This window comes from Ambystoma mexicanum, chromosome 8 (assembly GCF_040938575.1).
Source record: "Ambystoma mexicanum isolate Mex_15411 chromosome 8, UKY_AmexF1_1, whole genome shotgun sequence".
Taxonomy (NCBI): domain Eukaryota; kingdom Metazoa; phylum Chordata; class Amphibia; order Caudata; family Ambystomatidae; genus Ambystoma; species Ambystoma mexicanum.
Genome location: NC_090929.1, coordinates 126530272 through 126546477, shown reverse-complemented (window position 1 = coordinate 126546477; position 16206 = coordinate 126530272).

The window sequence follows — 16206 nt, the reverse complement described above, 5'->3', positions numbered from 1 at the left end:
AAGGTCCCAATTGGGACTGGTTGGCACTCAGAACCTGGGTTATGGATCTGCTTCCAAGGGAGTTGGGAAAACCCTGACCTTTTGGAAGCAGAGATCATGACAGTATCATCCACCAAGAGCTTGCAACACCGCATCTTGACTGGTGCATATTATGAGTCATGTATAATGCACGTATTTCTTAGGTCTAGGTCAGCTTCCATGTTGGTTAGGACAGAACACAACTGACCCCATTGTTGTTCATAGCGGGGTGTGTTCAGAATCACATCCCACATGGAGCTACCCCGTGGGCAATTGGAGCCATACAGTTTCAGGCCCAGAAGCTGGCACGCAGCGAATGATAACAGGAGAGACGCTTTGGCCAGATGAAGGTTCACTGGGGAGTCATGCATGTGCGCGTGAAAAGCATACAACAACTCTTGGATTCAGCAAGTGAGGCTACCATACCTGGATCTTTCTGCCTCCAGTGGCTTTCATTTAAATGTTAGGCACTTCGAATCTCTCAGATTGCTTTGGGGCAGGATTTTCCCAAAAGTCCCAGATGCCATGCGTGTGCCAGGAGGTCCAGTTCATTTCATTTCCATTCATTTTCACTACTGGAATTTACCATATTGGGGAGTCCCTTGAAATTCGATATTTTGAGGTCAAGGTAGCATTGGTGCTCTTTAAACATTTCAAAATTAGATGAATCTGAGGTGGGGTCTTGACAGGAGGTAGTAGAGTCTCCATTGACAGAAGACAGGTGATAGGTGTGGGCCCAACACAACTTGTGTTTTTCTCTATGGCGGACAACAACGGAGCCGCACAATGACCATTTTCAGCCCAACGATGAAGGTTCATGAGGGTGAGTGAGCAATAGTATCCATGTATATGAGGTATGCAGAACCCTGGCATAGTGCAACAATACATTCCTAATCCATGTGTATGTACAATCCTTCTGTTCTGCTGGAAAGATAACAGTAAAACAAATTGAAAAGGTCCACTAGTTAAATAGGACTTTCACTGTATTATTCAGATTTTCCCATAGGGATCACTTAATTATGCATTCATGTGAATTTCTGTGCTGCCCCCCCCCATAGAAAAAGTGGTTTTGCAGGAGACCTGGAGGAAAGAGGAACATTGTGTTTCGGCGGGAAGGAAAACCACTGGTGTGAGGAGTCCAACCCATCGATGTACTGGCAGCCACATCTGGTTGTCCCACAACCCTTTTGTAATTCTGGTCCTCCAGCGAGCGTCCTGCTCTCGGAGTTAGCCTCATTACAAGATTGGTGGTCCGGAAATAAGGGTGCCAGTCATCTTTTGCGGGCTGCCAGACTACGAGAATGCCTGCAGGGGCCTGTGCCCCTGGCAGATGGGACCTGCATGGTTTTCACGGAAGCACAGGCACTAGTAATGGTGCTGGTGTTTCCGGGGACTTACACTTTCAGCCGCCTGACATCCCGGCCCATCGCCACCTGGAATATTTAGGTGGGACCGGGATGTCAGGCGGTGGAACGGTGTTACGAGTTCAGCGGCAAACCGCCAGTAGCACCGGCAGATAACTGCCGACCTCGTATTGAGGCCCATGTCCCGACCTGGTGTCCAGTTCAGGAGATGAGTGCAGGACTCCATGTTACTCTGTGGGCAGACTATCAAGGATTGGTGAGTATCTGGGCATGACATTAGTTGGAATTTCCATGCTTTTATGGGAAAACCAGTAGTGCGTAAAACATTGTATTGAACCTATTCCCCTACAAGTGGTCAGCATAGGTTCTTTGCTGTATGAAGATCAACCAACTGGACGGGATCAATGTAGCGAAGGAGCCAGCAAAAGAACCTTAAAATGGAAGTAAGTATTTGCAAATCCTAAACCTTACCAGCAATCAAGTTTCCACCTCAGGATAACAGAATAGTCTTTCATTCCTAGAAAGCTGCTATCTATCAGAAGGAAATCTTGTGATGGTACAATACAAAATCATTATTCCGATGATGCTTGGCAGCGAATAGCTGGCATGACCCAGGCTCTTGTAAATCTTTGAGAAGTATCTGAAAGATTTGGTAACAAAGGTGTTAATCAAGAAAACTTTAAAATGTCCCAACGTTTCAATCTCATCAGGTTGTATTGTATACCAAAGAAAATGTTAAATGTTAAATGTTAAATGTTAAAGGTATTTGTACCGCGCACTGTCACTAACGGAATTGGTCCCCAGGCGCTCAGGCGGATCTGTAAACGATAAGGTGGGATGGGTTAGTAAGGTGAAGAGAGAGTAGGATAGTGAGAGGAGTAGTGTTCTGTTGGCAGCTTCAACTCGGTATACACCGGGTGCTGAGCTTTGGTGCGGGTATTGGATCGGTGACAGTCCGCATGTGCTGTTGCTCCGGTTTATGTGTTGTTGCAGTGTTGAGAAGTGCGTGCGGCTTGTGGTGCGAAAGATGGTTGTGTGAGTTTTTGAGTGAGATAAGTATGCAGAGTTTGAGGTTGTATTGGTTAGTGGGTTACTTGACCTTTAGCATGCTAACATTCACAGTTTTGTCCAAGTGTGGCACTTGCTGGCCCTCACAAACCCATCCGGACGCGGTGTAGGCCAATGTCCAGAACTCCATCCAGGTGTGGGCATGCCAACATTCACAGCCTTATCTAGATGCGGCGCAGGCTGGTGTTCACAGTTCTAAGTGTGGCACATGCTAACATTCAAGTTTCATCTAGGCGCGGGCATGCTATCTTTCAGTCAAATCCTATCTAGATGCGACGCAGGCTAATGTTCACAATTCTATCCAAGCGTAGACATGCTAACATTTCCAATTCTATCCAAGTGTGGACATGCTAATATTCCCAATTCTATCTAAGTGTGGACATGCTAATATTCACAGTTCTATCTAGATGTGACGCGGGCTAATAATCCCAGTTCTATCTAAGTGTGGACATGCTAATATTCCCAATTCTATCTAAGTGTGGACATGCTAATGTTCACAGTTCTATCTAAGTGTGGACATGCTAATATTCACAATTCCATCCAAGTGTGGACATGCCAACATTCACAATTCCATCTAGATACGACGCAGGCTAACATTCCCAATTCTATCTAAGTGTGGACATGCTAAAATTCACAGTTCTATCTAAATGTGGACATGCTAAAATTCACAGTTCTATCCAAGTGTGGACATGCTAAAATTCACAGTTCCATCTAAGTGTGGACATGCCAACATTCACAGTTTCTGTCCAAGTGTGGACATGCCAATATTCCCAATTCCATCTAAGTGTGGACCTGCTAAAATTCACAGTTCTATCTAAGTGTGGACATGCTAAGATTCACAGTTCTGTCCAAGTGTGGACATGCTAATATTTCCAATTCCATCTAAGTGTGGACATGCTAACATTCACAATTCTATCTAAGTGTGGACATGCTAATATTAACAGTTCTGTCTAAGTGTGGACATGCTAAAATTCACAATTCTATCTAAGTGTGGACGTGCTAAAATTCACAATTCCATCTAAGTGTGGACATGCCAAGATTCACAGTTTCTGTCCAAGTGTGGACATGCCAATATTCCCAATTCCATCTAAGTGTGGACCTGCTAAAATTCACAGTTCTATCTAAGTGTGGACATGCTAAAATTCACAGTTCTATCTAAGTGTGGATGTGCTAAAATTCCCAATTCCATCTAAGTGTGGACATGTCAACATTCACAGTTTCTGTCCAAGTGTGGACATGCCAATATTCCCAATTCCATCTAAGTGTGGACATGCTAAAATTCACAGTTCTATCTAAGTGTGGACATGCTAAAATTCACAGTTCTATCTAAGTGTGGACGTGCTAAAATTCACAGTTCTATCTAAGTGTGGACATGCTAAAATTCACAGTTCTATCTAAGTGTGGACGTGCTAAAATTCACAGTTCTATCTAAGTGTGGACGTGCTAAAATTCACAGCTCTATCTAAGTGTGGACGTGCTAAAATTCACAGTTCTATTTAAGTGTGGACGTGCTAAAATTCACAGTTCTATCTAAGTGTGGACGTGCTAAAATTCACAATTAAGTGTAACATGCTGATATTATTGCACTCTATGTTATTGGGAGGTAAGATAGAGTGGCAGGGGTGTTCTGCAATTCTGCAATTCTCTGTAGCCAACACTAGCAGATGTCTGAAATATGGAACTGTGTGTCCATACAATCCAGGTGGAGGTCTGTAACATGTGTTATTGACCTGCACCTGAATAAGTTAGTTAGGTGGAGCTGAGGGCATATAACAAGGTAAAGAGTTGATAACATAGGTTACAGCCTTCCCTCAGTGCCACAATGTGTAGCTTCATTATAATGGGCCTCACCACGAGTTGGGCGGTAACGCCGGCGCTATTAGCCCTACCGCCAAACCCCCGACGCTATTAGCGCCGGATCACAGGTTTGGTGGAACAGTTAGTGCCCATTGGGCCCATTCGGGAATTCCTCATTCCCTATTGGGCCCAATGGGGAAAATTTGCGCTATTATCGCCGGCGGATTTCCCGCTGGCGGTAATGGCGCCAAAAATCGGCAAATTTGCCAGGGTTTCCAGCTCAGAGCTGGGGGGAAATCTGCCAAGGCTATGATCTGATCGACCCTAAAATGCAGCAGTAATAGCGCTACCGCCGCATTTAAGGCTTACCACCAGACTCGTGATGAGGCCCAATATATCCATGGGCATGACATTAGTTGGAATTTCCATGCTTTTATGGGAAAACCAGTAGTGCGTGAAACATTGTATTGGACCTATTCCCCTACAAGTGGTCAGCATAGGTTCTTTGCTGTATGAAGATCAACCAACTGGACGGGATCAATGTAGCGAAGGAGCCAGCAACAGAACCTTAAAATGGAAGTAAGTATTTGCAAATCCTAAACCAATCAAGTTTCCACCTCAGGATAACAGAATAGTCTTTCATTCCTAGAAAGCTGCTATCTATCAGAAGGAAATCTTCTGATGGTACAATACAAAATCATTATTCCGATGATGCTTGGCAGCGAATAGCTGGCATGACCCAGGCTCTTGTAAATCTTTGAGAAGTATCTGAAAGATTTGGTAACAAAGGTGTTAATCCAGAAAACTTTAAAATGTCCCAACGTTTTAATCTCATCAGTGTTCTGTTGGCAGCTTCAACTCGGTATACACCGGGTGCTGAGCTTTGGTGCGGGTATTGGATCGGTGATAGTCTGCATGTGCTGTTGCTCCGGTTTATGTGTTGTTGCAGTGTTGTGAAGTGCGTACGGCTTGTGGTGCGAAAGATGGTTGTGTGAGTTTTTGAGTGAGATAAGTATGCAGAGTTTGAGGTTGTATTGGTTAGTGGGTTACTTGACCTTCAGCATGCTAACATTCACAGTTTTGTCCAAGTGTGGCACTTGCTGGCCCTCACAAACCCATCCGGACGCGGCGTAGGCCAATGTCCAGAACTCCATCCAGGTGTGGGCATGCCAACATTCACAGCCTTATCTAGATGCAGCGCAGGCTGGTGTTCACAGTTCTAAGTGTGGCACATGCTAACATTCAAGTTTCATCTAGGCGCGGGCATTCTATCTTTCAGTCAAATCCTATCTAGATGCGACGCAAGCTAATGTTCACAATTCTATCCAAGTGTGGACATGATAATGTTCACAGTTCTATCTAAGTGTGGACATGCTAATATTCACAATTCCATCCAAGTGTGGACATGCTAATATTCCCAATTCTATCCAAGTGTGGACATGCTAATGTTCACAGTTCTATCTAAGTGTGGACATGCTAATATTCACAATTCTATCTAAGTGTGGACATGCTAATATTCACAATTCCATCCAAGTGTGGACATGCTAATATTCCCAATTCTATCCAAGTGTGGACATGCTAATGTTCACAGTTCTATCTAAGTGTGGACATGCTAATATTCACAATTCCATCCAAGTGTGGACATGCTAATGTTCACAGTTCTATCTAAGTGTGGACATGCTAATATTCACAATTATATCCAAGTGTGGACATGCTAATGTTCACAGTTCTATCTAAGTGTGGACATGCTAATATTCACAATTCCATCCAAGTGTGGACATGCCAACATTCACAATTCCATCTAGATACGACGCAGGCTAACATTCCCAATTCTATCTAAGTGTGGACATGCTAAAATTCACAGTTCCAGCTAAGTGTGGACATGCCAAAATTCACAATTCCATCTAAGTGTCGACATGCCAACATTCACAGTTTCTGTCCAACTGTGGACATGCCAATATTCCCAATTCCATCTAAGTGTGGACATGCTAAGATTCACAGTTCTGTCCAAGTGTGGACATGCCAATATTTCCAATTCCATCTAAGTGTGGACATGCTAACATTCACAATTCTATCTAAGTGTGGACATGCTAATATTAACAGTTCTGTCTAAGTGTGGACATGCTAAAATTCACAATTCTATCTAAGTGTGGACGTGCTAAAATTCACAATTCCATCTAAGTGTGGACGTGCCAAGATTCACAGTTTCTGTCCAAGTGTGGACATGCTAAAATTCACAGTTCTATCTAAGTGTGGACGTGCTAAAATTCACAGTTCTATCTAAGTGTGGACATGCCAACATTCACAGTTTCTGTCCAACTGTGGACATGCCAATATTCCCAATTCCATCTAAGTGTGGACATGCTAAAATTCACAGTTCTATCTAAGTGTGGACGTACTAAAATTCACAGTTCTATCTAAGTGTGGACCTGCTAAAATTCACAGTTCTATCTAAGTGTGGACATGCTAAGATTCACAGTTCTGTCCAAGTGTGGACATGCCAATATTTCCAATTCCATCTAAGTGTGAAGTGTGGACATGCTAAAATTCACAATTCTATCTAAGTGTGGATGTGCTAAAATTCACAATTCCATCTAAGTGTGGACGTGCCAAGATTCACAGTTTCTGTCCAAGTGTGGACATGCCAATATTCCCAATTCCATCTAAGTGTGGACCTGCTAAAATTCACAGTTCTATCTAAGTGTGGACATGCTAAAATTCACAGTTCTATCTAAGTGTGGACGTGCTAAAATTCACAATTCCATCTAAGTGTGGACCTCTAAAATTCACAGTTCTATCTAAGTGTGGATGTGCTAAAATTCCCAATTCCATCTAAGTGTGGACATGCCAACATTCACAGTTTCTGTCCAAGTGTGGACATGCCAATATTCCCAATTCCATCTAAGTGTGGACTTGCTAAAATTCACAGTTCTATCTAAGTGTGGACGTGCTAAAATTCACAGTTCTATCTAAGTGTGGACGTGCTAAAATTCACAATTAAGTGTAACATGCTGATATTATTGCACTCTATGTTATTGGGAGGTAAGATAGAGTGGCAAGGGTTTTCTGCAATTCTGCAATTCTCTGTAGCCAACACTAGCAGATGTCTGAAATATGGAACTGTGTGTCCATACAATCCAGGTGGAGGTCTGTAACATGTGTTATTGACCTGCACCTGAATAAGTTAGTTAGGTGGAGCTGAGGGCACATAACAAGGTAAAGAGTTGATAACATAGGTTACAGCCTTCCCTCAATGCCACAATGTGTAGCTTCATTATAATGGGCCTCACCACGTTTTGGGCGGTAACGCCGGCGCTATTAGCCCTACCGCCAAACCCCCGACGCTATTAGCGCCGGATCACGGGTTTGGTGGAACAGTTAGTGCCCATTGGGCCCATTCGGGAATTCCTCATTCCCTATTGGGCCCAATGGGGAAAATTTGCGCTATTATCGCCGGCGGATTTCCCGCTGGCGGTAATGGCGCCAAAAATCAGCAAATTTGCCAGGGTTTCCAGCTCAGAGCTGGGGGGAAATCCGCCAAGGCCATGATCTGATGGACCCTTAAATGCAGCAGTAATAGCGCTACCACCGCATTTAAGGGTTACCGCCAGACTCGTGATGAGTTTCAATATATCCATGCCATTAACAGATGGCCACCTAGTAGTGTCTGAGCGAAAACCATTAGCTGAGTAAATAAAGTTCTTTGAGGGCACCCAGTAATTTCATTGCTGAAAGAAACATTGAGGGGATCTCCATATTTTTGTTTAACCCACTATTCAACACTTTCTCCAAATATTCTAGGACTGGAGTTTGTTTATATAATTGCACCAGTCCTAAAACATGTTGCAACGGGTGTTTAGTGGGTTAAAACAAATACTGAGTTATCCCTCGATGTTTTTTCCCAGCGATGAAATCACATAAACCATCTTTGAGTGAACATTCTCAAAGTGAATTGTTGACTACGGTGGGAAACTGAGCATTCATGCGGTAAGTTGCGAGAGGAGTACCAGCAAATCGTCTAACCGCTGTTAAGCTTCTCTTCTGATCCATTGTTTACAATGTCCTGCCAACATTTGCATGTTATGATGTAGCCAGAAAGCCAACCTCTGCATGCTATACTGGTTGCTAAAGGCAAGGGAAACCAATTTAGCAAGCACAGCAAAGTGTGTCTCTGACACCCATTTTAGCACGCTCGATCAGCTCCCAGGCTGTACAATTGGGTGCTTTTTATCAGAATGAGATGGTAATATTCCCCCCCCTCTCCACACCCTCAGTGAGGTACTAATAAAGTTCATGGCTATTACCACTGCTAATGCCCCCAAACTCCTGATGAGGCCTACTGAGCTATGAGTGTTCCATAAATATGCTTCATTACAAGTTTGGTGGTGTAGAAATAAGGGTGCCAGTAGCAACATACCGGCACCTTTTCCGGACGGCCAAACTAAGAGTCTGCCAGTAGGGGCACGGAACTCAATCTTGCCGGGAGTTCAGGCCCCTACCGGCAGGCTTTTCACTGAAGGTTTCCCATCCCCATGGAGTCCGATGGGAAATAACCGTTCTGCCGCCGCCACCTTTGATATCCCGGTATCACCGGGATGTCAGGTGGTGGAAACAGTGTTACAGGGTCGGCAGTGGCCGTCGCCTACCGGCGGGTTTTACCGCCGACCACATAATGATGCCCAACGTCCAATAAATCTGCGTGCATTAAATTCTGTGCAGGTGCATTGAAATCCCATTCCTCCTTCAGTATTTGCCAGTGTTCAGTTAATAATTCTCGGAATATTCTGCTTTGGTTTGCAGAAGAAAGGAACAGATCTATACAGCGGCTTTCTGTGCAAGGAGGTGCGAGCGGGCTGGGGTCACACGAGGTCATGCGCTTAGCAAACCTGACAATGGCAGCGGGTATTGGGAGCCGAAAAGAATAGGAGTCGGCGAATTATTCACACCATATGTTGTCCACAGCGTCAGAATAAGGCCATGTTATAATCTATATTCACATTTACTCCCGAATAGATCATTAGATCGGGGTGAGTGGATTTCAAAGCATTGTGGCAGAGTATTAAGTAAAATATGACGAGCTGTCCACTACCAAACTCTGTTGCAAACATTAAATGCAATAATTGTAGAAAGGGCAGAAGAGATTGTAATGAATGTGTCTGTCTGAGTGCATTCAGTTAAATACAAATCAGCAGTACAGCATTATCAGAACCAGAAGGAGGCGGTGGAAGGTGGGGGGGGGCGTGGGGGGCGGCTGTTGTCCCGAAAAATGTTAACGCTGGACCATTTCCCGAAAATGCAATTCAATAACATGAATGACAAAACCCACAAACAAACACAATGCTGTGTGTGGGGTGGCGGGGGGGGGGGGGGGGTTGGGGGGGAGGGCGGTTCAGTAGAATGTGAGAGAAATGTATGGTGGGGGTTTAAGGAGAACAGCAGTGGGTATGAGGGATACCCAGTTCCACCCCACATATTGGAGACTGCGAAAACAAAAAGTATAGGGAAAAGCAGTCATGTTCGGGAACGAGGAGGAACGAGGAGTTCAGTTCTCCTGCGTGGATGTCATAGTGATGTTCAGTGACTCACCAGGTTAACCAGACAGTTCCATGAAATGTGGCTCCCTCGCCCACCTTTGTGCTCATATGAAAGCAAGCATCAGTGAAGTCAGAAGGTTTGGCTTTTACAGTTCATTATATATTTCTTTTGTGAAAATATATTTGTAATAAGTTCAGTATTTGATTTGTTCCACAATAACTTTGCATTGCAAGTCTTCAGCAAACCAAATAAATGAACACATTTTTCTTTTTCGAATAACTAACCCTCTCCCCCCTTCCTTCTCCCCCTTCTCTAACAACTATGTTGGGGGAGGGGTGTGAGTTCTAGGGAACTAACAACAATCACAGCAATGAAATCAACACATGTCTTTCACAAGCACATTAAAGTCCTAGCTCTTGCCTACCAGGTTTCCAGCCTCTGACCTCTTCCAACCCTTCCCTGGCTGTTTGCGGTCAGATGTGGTTGGGGAGCCCTCTCTTAGACTATGTCTCCGGAACTCAAAGTTGGAGGGTTGTCTGCTCCACTTTGCTGACCCCCTCTTTGTCGCATAGGGAGTGGTTTTGTGCCGCTCCCAGTGCTCCTGGAAGGAGATCCATTGAATGTCAATGTGGAGCCGGTTCTCCCATCTTGGGTCTGTGAGGGCCCCTTGTAATTGTAGATAGGGGAGAGGTCGGATTTTTAGGCCTTGTTGTGCTTCTTTAAGTTCCACCCTCCTCAAGAATGAGCCCTCCCTCCGCATCTGTGTCCGCCCTGGTCAGCCCCTGTTCGCATTGAGGTTGAAAGCGTATTGGGTCAATTATGTTTCTTATTGGAGGGTCACAAATGCAACTTAGGGGGGAGGGCCAGGTGGTGACCCCCCGCATCTCTAGTCCGTTTTTCCATAGTGCCCACAACACCCCCAGGATTTGGTGGCTTCGTGCTCTACGCGAGAATGTGTTGTGGGGGGCCCAAAGCCACTCCCCCAGGGTGACCGGGGCGAAGTACCCATTCTGAAGGTGTACCCATTGTTTATAGTTTGACTCTCTGAGGTGATCTAAGAGTACCCTCAACTGCGCTGCTCTATAATACTCGTAGAAGTGTGGGTATGCTGTACCCCACTTTGTTTTTAGGGAGAATCATTGTGTTATATGCAATGCAGGGCTTCTCCCCCTCTTACAGGTAAGCCGACAGAGAGCGCTTGATTTCGGTTTGGAAGACGTCGGGAAGGATGACTGGGAGTGACTGAAAGAGGAAGAAAAGCCTCAGCAATACGTTCATTCTTATCGCCATGAATCTCCCCGCGGAGAAAGATTTAGTTTAGCCCACTTCTGAGTGTCTCCCTTTATCGCCTTCCAAAGCAGCGTGTAGTTTGTCTGGTATAGGTCTGCAAGGTTCTTGGTGATAGTAATCCCCAATTATCAGATGCTCTTGGTCGCTTTCTTCATGCCCCACCTTGTGGGGTTCAGCCTTGGGGAGTTATTCGACTCATCTAAGACTAGCGCTTCAGTCTTTCCTTTATTCACCCGGAAACCTGAGTGGGTTCCGTATTCCTCAAGTCTGGACAGAAGTCTCAGGACAGATTGATGCATGTTCGTCAGGTAGACCAAAATGTCATCAGCGAACAATGCCAATTTGTATTCCTTGCCGAATTTCTTGATGCCGCTGATGGCGTGGTCCTGCTGAAATTATTTGCGCCATCGGTTACAATACAAGAGCAAAGACCAAGGGTGACAGGGGGCACCCCTGCCTCGTTCCCCTGGTCAAAGGAAAGGAGGGGGATGCCACACCATTAACTATAATCTTGTCTCTTGTATTTCGATATACAGCTTGTGCCCCCATTTACCAGCGGGATCCAAGGTTTGCCTTTCCAAGAAATTGGTGCATGAACTGCCATTCCACTCTGTCTAAAGCCATTTCTGCATCGACTGAGATCAGAGTGGGACAGCAGTCTTCGGCGCCGATTGCCGCTATGAGATCTAAGGTTTTGCGACATTGGGTTATGTTATGTTATGGTCATTTGTATAGCGCACAGTCGCCCATGGGCATCATGGCGCCGGAGAGGCAGGTAACTATAAAACAAAACAAAATAAGCAAGCCATATTCGCTGTATGATCAGAATAGATACGTTTTTAAAGCTTTCCGAAAAACCAGATGGTTAGACAGCATTTTCATTGACAGTGGGAGAACATTCCACAACTGCACTGCAGCAATCGAAAACACACGTCCCCCGCCCATGCAAAGCAAAAAGAAGGCACACATAGCAGACCAGCTGCTGCTGAGCGCAGGGAGGGATTACAAATATAGCACACAAACTTAGTGCAGAGGTACTCAGCTCCCTTGTCATGCAGAGCCCGGTGAACAATACACAGTACTTTAAATTACATACGCTGGGCAACTGGGAACCAATGAAGGGAACGTCAGACTGGGGAGATATGAGCCCCATGAGTACCGGTTGCCAACCGGGCCACCAGATTCTGAAGATATTGCAGTTGGCCGAATAACCCATTGGGCTGAGAAGGGAAAGAGAATTACAGTAGTCCAGCCGACTTAATATCATAGCAGCCACCACCGGAGGACGCAACGATACAGGGATCAGATGGAGCACCTTTCTTAGAATTTTCAACTGAAAATGCCCAGTCTGGCATACCGCCGATACTTGGGTGGTCGTGGAAAGATTGGCAGACATGATTACCCCAAGATTTTTCACCTTGGCCGAGGGTACCGGGAGCGAGCCCAAGGAAACAGGCCAGAACGAGGTGATCCAGAGTGAGGGATCCGGGGGAAAGAACCCACTACCAAAACCTCTGTTTTGTCCCCATTCAATTTCAACCAGTTGTGGCCCAACCACTCCCCTACGGTCGTCAGGCACTTATGAAGGCACAACGACACCTCAGATTGATCAAGACGGATCAGACTCCGGGTGTCGTCGGCACACAAATAGCACTTGGCGCCAAAGGAGCGGATGAGACGTAACAACAAAAAGATATAAATGTTCAAAAGAATGGGGGACCCTGCTGCCCCCTTACGTATCCCACTTGGTCATTGTTGATGAGTGCTGGGAGGACCACACTAAGCCTGCTAGCAAGTATGCTGGCATCCATTTTTGCATCGATGTGTTTAGCAATGAAATTGGTCAGTACGACCCGCATTCAAGCTTGTCTCTCCCCTCCTTGGGCAACACAATGATTCTATCCTCTGTAAAAGAATGTGGGGCTTCCCCCTTGTCCATGATGTCATTGAATAAGAGGACCAGGAAGGACGTCAATGCTCCCTTCAGTGTCTTATAGTATGCTGGGGTGAAGCTGTCCTGTCCTGGTGCCGATCCTGCTTTCAGTTTGGAAATGGCTGCATCAACCTACGCAGCGGTAATTGGGGCACTTAGTGTGTCTGAGTCTGCTGAACCCTGTGAGGGCCAGGGGTTCCAAGAACCTCACAGTATCCTTGTGGGAGGAGCTGTTGTCAGAGATATACAGCTCTCCGTAGAACTGGGCAAAGCATGCAGTTATGTCTATAGGATTGCCTATTGTTTCGCCCATGTGTGATTTGATCTTAAAAACCGCTCTTTCTGCTCTTTGCCCTCTTAATCTGGCTGCAAGCATGGTGTGGGCTTTATCTCCCTTCTCGTAAAATTTCTGTTTGACATATTGGGGATGGGTTAGCGCCCTGCTCTGCCACACTTCCTCCAATTCCCGACTAAGCTCTTTGATTTCTATTAAGGTTCGTGCTGTGTCCCTCCCCCATACTCTTAAGGCTGCCTCCTTCTGGCTTATTTCTTCTTTCAATTGTCTTTCCCGCAGTTGTCTGGCCCTTTTTATGTGTGCCCCGCTTGCTATTAACAAACCCCTCAGTGTGGCCTTCATCGCTTCCCAAACTGTTGCACGCGGGAGATCACCCAGATCATTTCATTAAAAAAACTCTTGTGCCTCGGAGTGTAGGGATTCTCTAAAGACTTGTCTTTCAGGAGGGTGTTGTTGCATGTCCACCTCTCGTCTAAGGCTGCACTTGGGCCTTGGGCCTAGGTTCAACTCGATGTTAACCATATCGTGGTCTGACCAGCCTACTAGCTCTATTGTTGCACTCCTGAGGTCGTGTTCTACTGCTGCGTCTATAAAGATGTAATCTATGCATCAATATGTTTTGAGAGGGGGTGAATAGAACATACATGCCTTATCTTGTGGGTGTTGGGCCCCCCATGCATCCACCTGGAATTGTTCTTGTGTAAGGTTGAGAAAGACCCCCTCTCCCTGGGTGGGGTGGCACCCTCCCTGTATGTTACCCAGTCTACTGCCGGGTCCATCACCATGTTGAAGTTACCCTCGCAAATCAGTGCCCCAGTTCCCTCTCTCGCTATCTCTGCCAGAAGTTCTTTACCAAATGCCAGCTGTTGGGTGTTTGGTGCATATGCAGAGCATAGAGTCATTTCTTTCACCCTGATTGTGCCATTCACAATTAGGTATCTCACCCCCGGGTCCCTGTGCACTTTCCCAATCTGCAACCCCAAGGCTGCTCGGTACATAATACCCACCCACCCTTTTTGGCTGGCCCAGATGCCCATGAGATGCCTCCTAGCCATCTGCCCTTGGGAGTGATTTCTTCACCTCTTTTAAATTTAGTTTCCTGTACAAAAAGTATATAAAAATTGGCATGATGGAACGCTCTCATCAACATTGATCGCTTCTGGGGTGAGTTGAGACCTTTCACATTTAGAGTCCCCATCTTCACTGTGTCTAGAGCCATGCTTCTAGAGGGTTTTGTGCACTATGGTTTGCTGCCTTTTTTATATGCTTTTTTATCAGTTTGTGTTTGCGTGCATGTCTTTGATCAGATTGGCTGAAGTGGCTACGCAGGTTATGCTGTTGTGTCGCTGTGCTATGTGGTTTCTCGCTAAGCTTTGCTGCTAGCTGGAAGGATTTTGGCTATGACCCTCCATATACCCCTTCCTTAAAATGTTGTTTCCCCCAAACTGCTCCCTTCCCCCCTTCCCTACTATATGAGGAACAGAAACTCCCATGCGTTGAGGGATACCTCTTGAAACTCGAGACACCCTAGAAAATACCATAGAGCCACCTATTGGGTAACTCCCCGCAGGCCCAAAACTTTGATTTACAACATATTAGCGGATATTAGGTGCAAATGCATGATGACTACCGCCTTGATCGGCCAGCCCGGCTCGCGAAGAGTGATCGGTCGAAAAGTTGCAGGTTGCCAGACTTTGGGGCGGCAAATCTCCACTTGCAGATCTTGCTGAGGGGTTTTCTTCTGATCCCATTGCAGTGCCCGCCTTTCTTATCCTTCAAAACCCGCTGCGTGACTTGCGTGAGGGTGTGCCTCTCCCTTCAGGGAGTGTTAAGTCTTTTCAATGTTTTGTGCCTTTAGAGCGTCCTCTCTATGTCCAAGGGCCTATGGGCTTCCTGGTCGGCTCTGAGGCGGACAGCAGTTCCCCCAGCTCTGCAGGCTCTACGCCCATGGACAGGCCCCGCAAAATGCTACTCGCTTCTTTGCCTGAGGTTACCCTGTACTCTTCGTTGTTGTGTTTAAACAAAAGTACAAAGGGGAATCCCCATCTGTAGCTGTGGTTGTGCTCACGTAACCAAGTAGTTAAAGAGCGACAGTCTCCTCTTTGGGCGAGCGTGGTGGCCAATAAGTCTTGATAAATTCTAACTAGCGAGTCTTCAAAGTCAATTTTTTCTCGCTCTCTGGCCCACCTTTTGTCTGTTGCTGGACATTTGGCCAGTACAGAAATTGGTCTGTTCGAGGGTCCTCCCGCTGTGTGGGTTCTCTCGAATTCCGGGTCCGGGGTTAATGGGGTTGCAAAAAGTGAGTTCACTAAGGCCTTGATCCGCCTCTCCAGATTCACTGAGGTTTTGTTGGGTGCTTCCTTGAGCCCTCCTATCCTGATGTTGTCTCTCCTCTCCCGATTTTCCAAGTTGTCAACTTTGGGCACCAAATCCATGATTTTCTGCTGTAAATCCTGGAAGAGACTTTCCGACCACATTTCCATGAGATCTGTGGACTGTTGATAGTTATCGAGAGCCTCCACTTTGTCCTCTATTTTAAGTACTCTTTCCTGGAGGGCGCTTACAGTTGTGGTCATTCTGCTGCGTAAGGATCATGTATGTCCACTTTCGTTGGAGTGTCGTGGTCCTCACCATGTATGAGGCGTGCCTCTGGGTAGGACTGCATTGCCATGGCGGCTGTAGCATGGCGGTACCCTTTTGGGCTGTTGTTGGGTTAATCTTGTTTTGCCTATGCTGCCTGGTCTGCCCTGAGGAGGGAGTCTGCTCACCCCACGCCTGTTGTGAGGGGCTTCTGTGCCTCTCCTTTCTTCTGTTTTGTGATGCGGCCTAATGTTGAGGTCAGGTCCTGGGGAGAGGTCGCAGTGCTATATAAGCGCCCCTCGTCAGATGAAGGGCCGTCCTCCCAC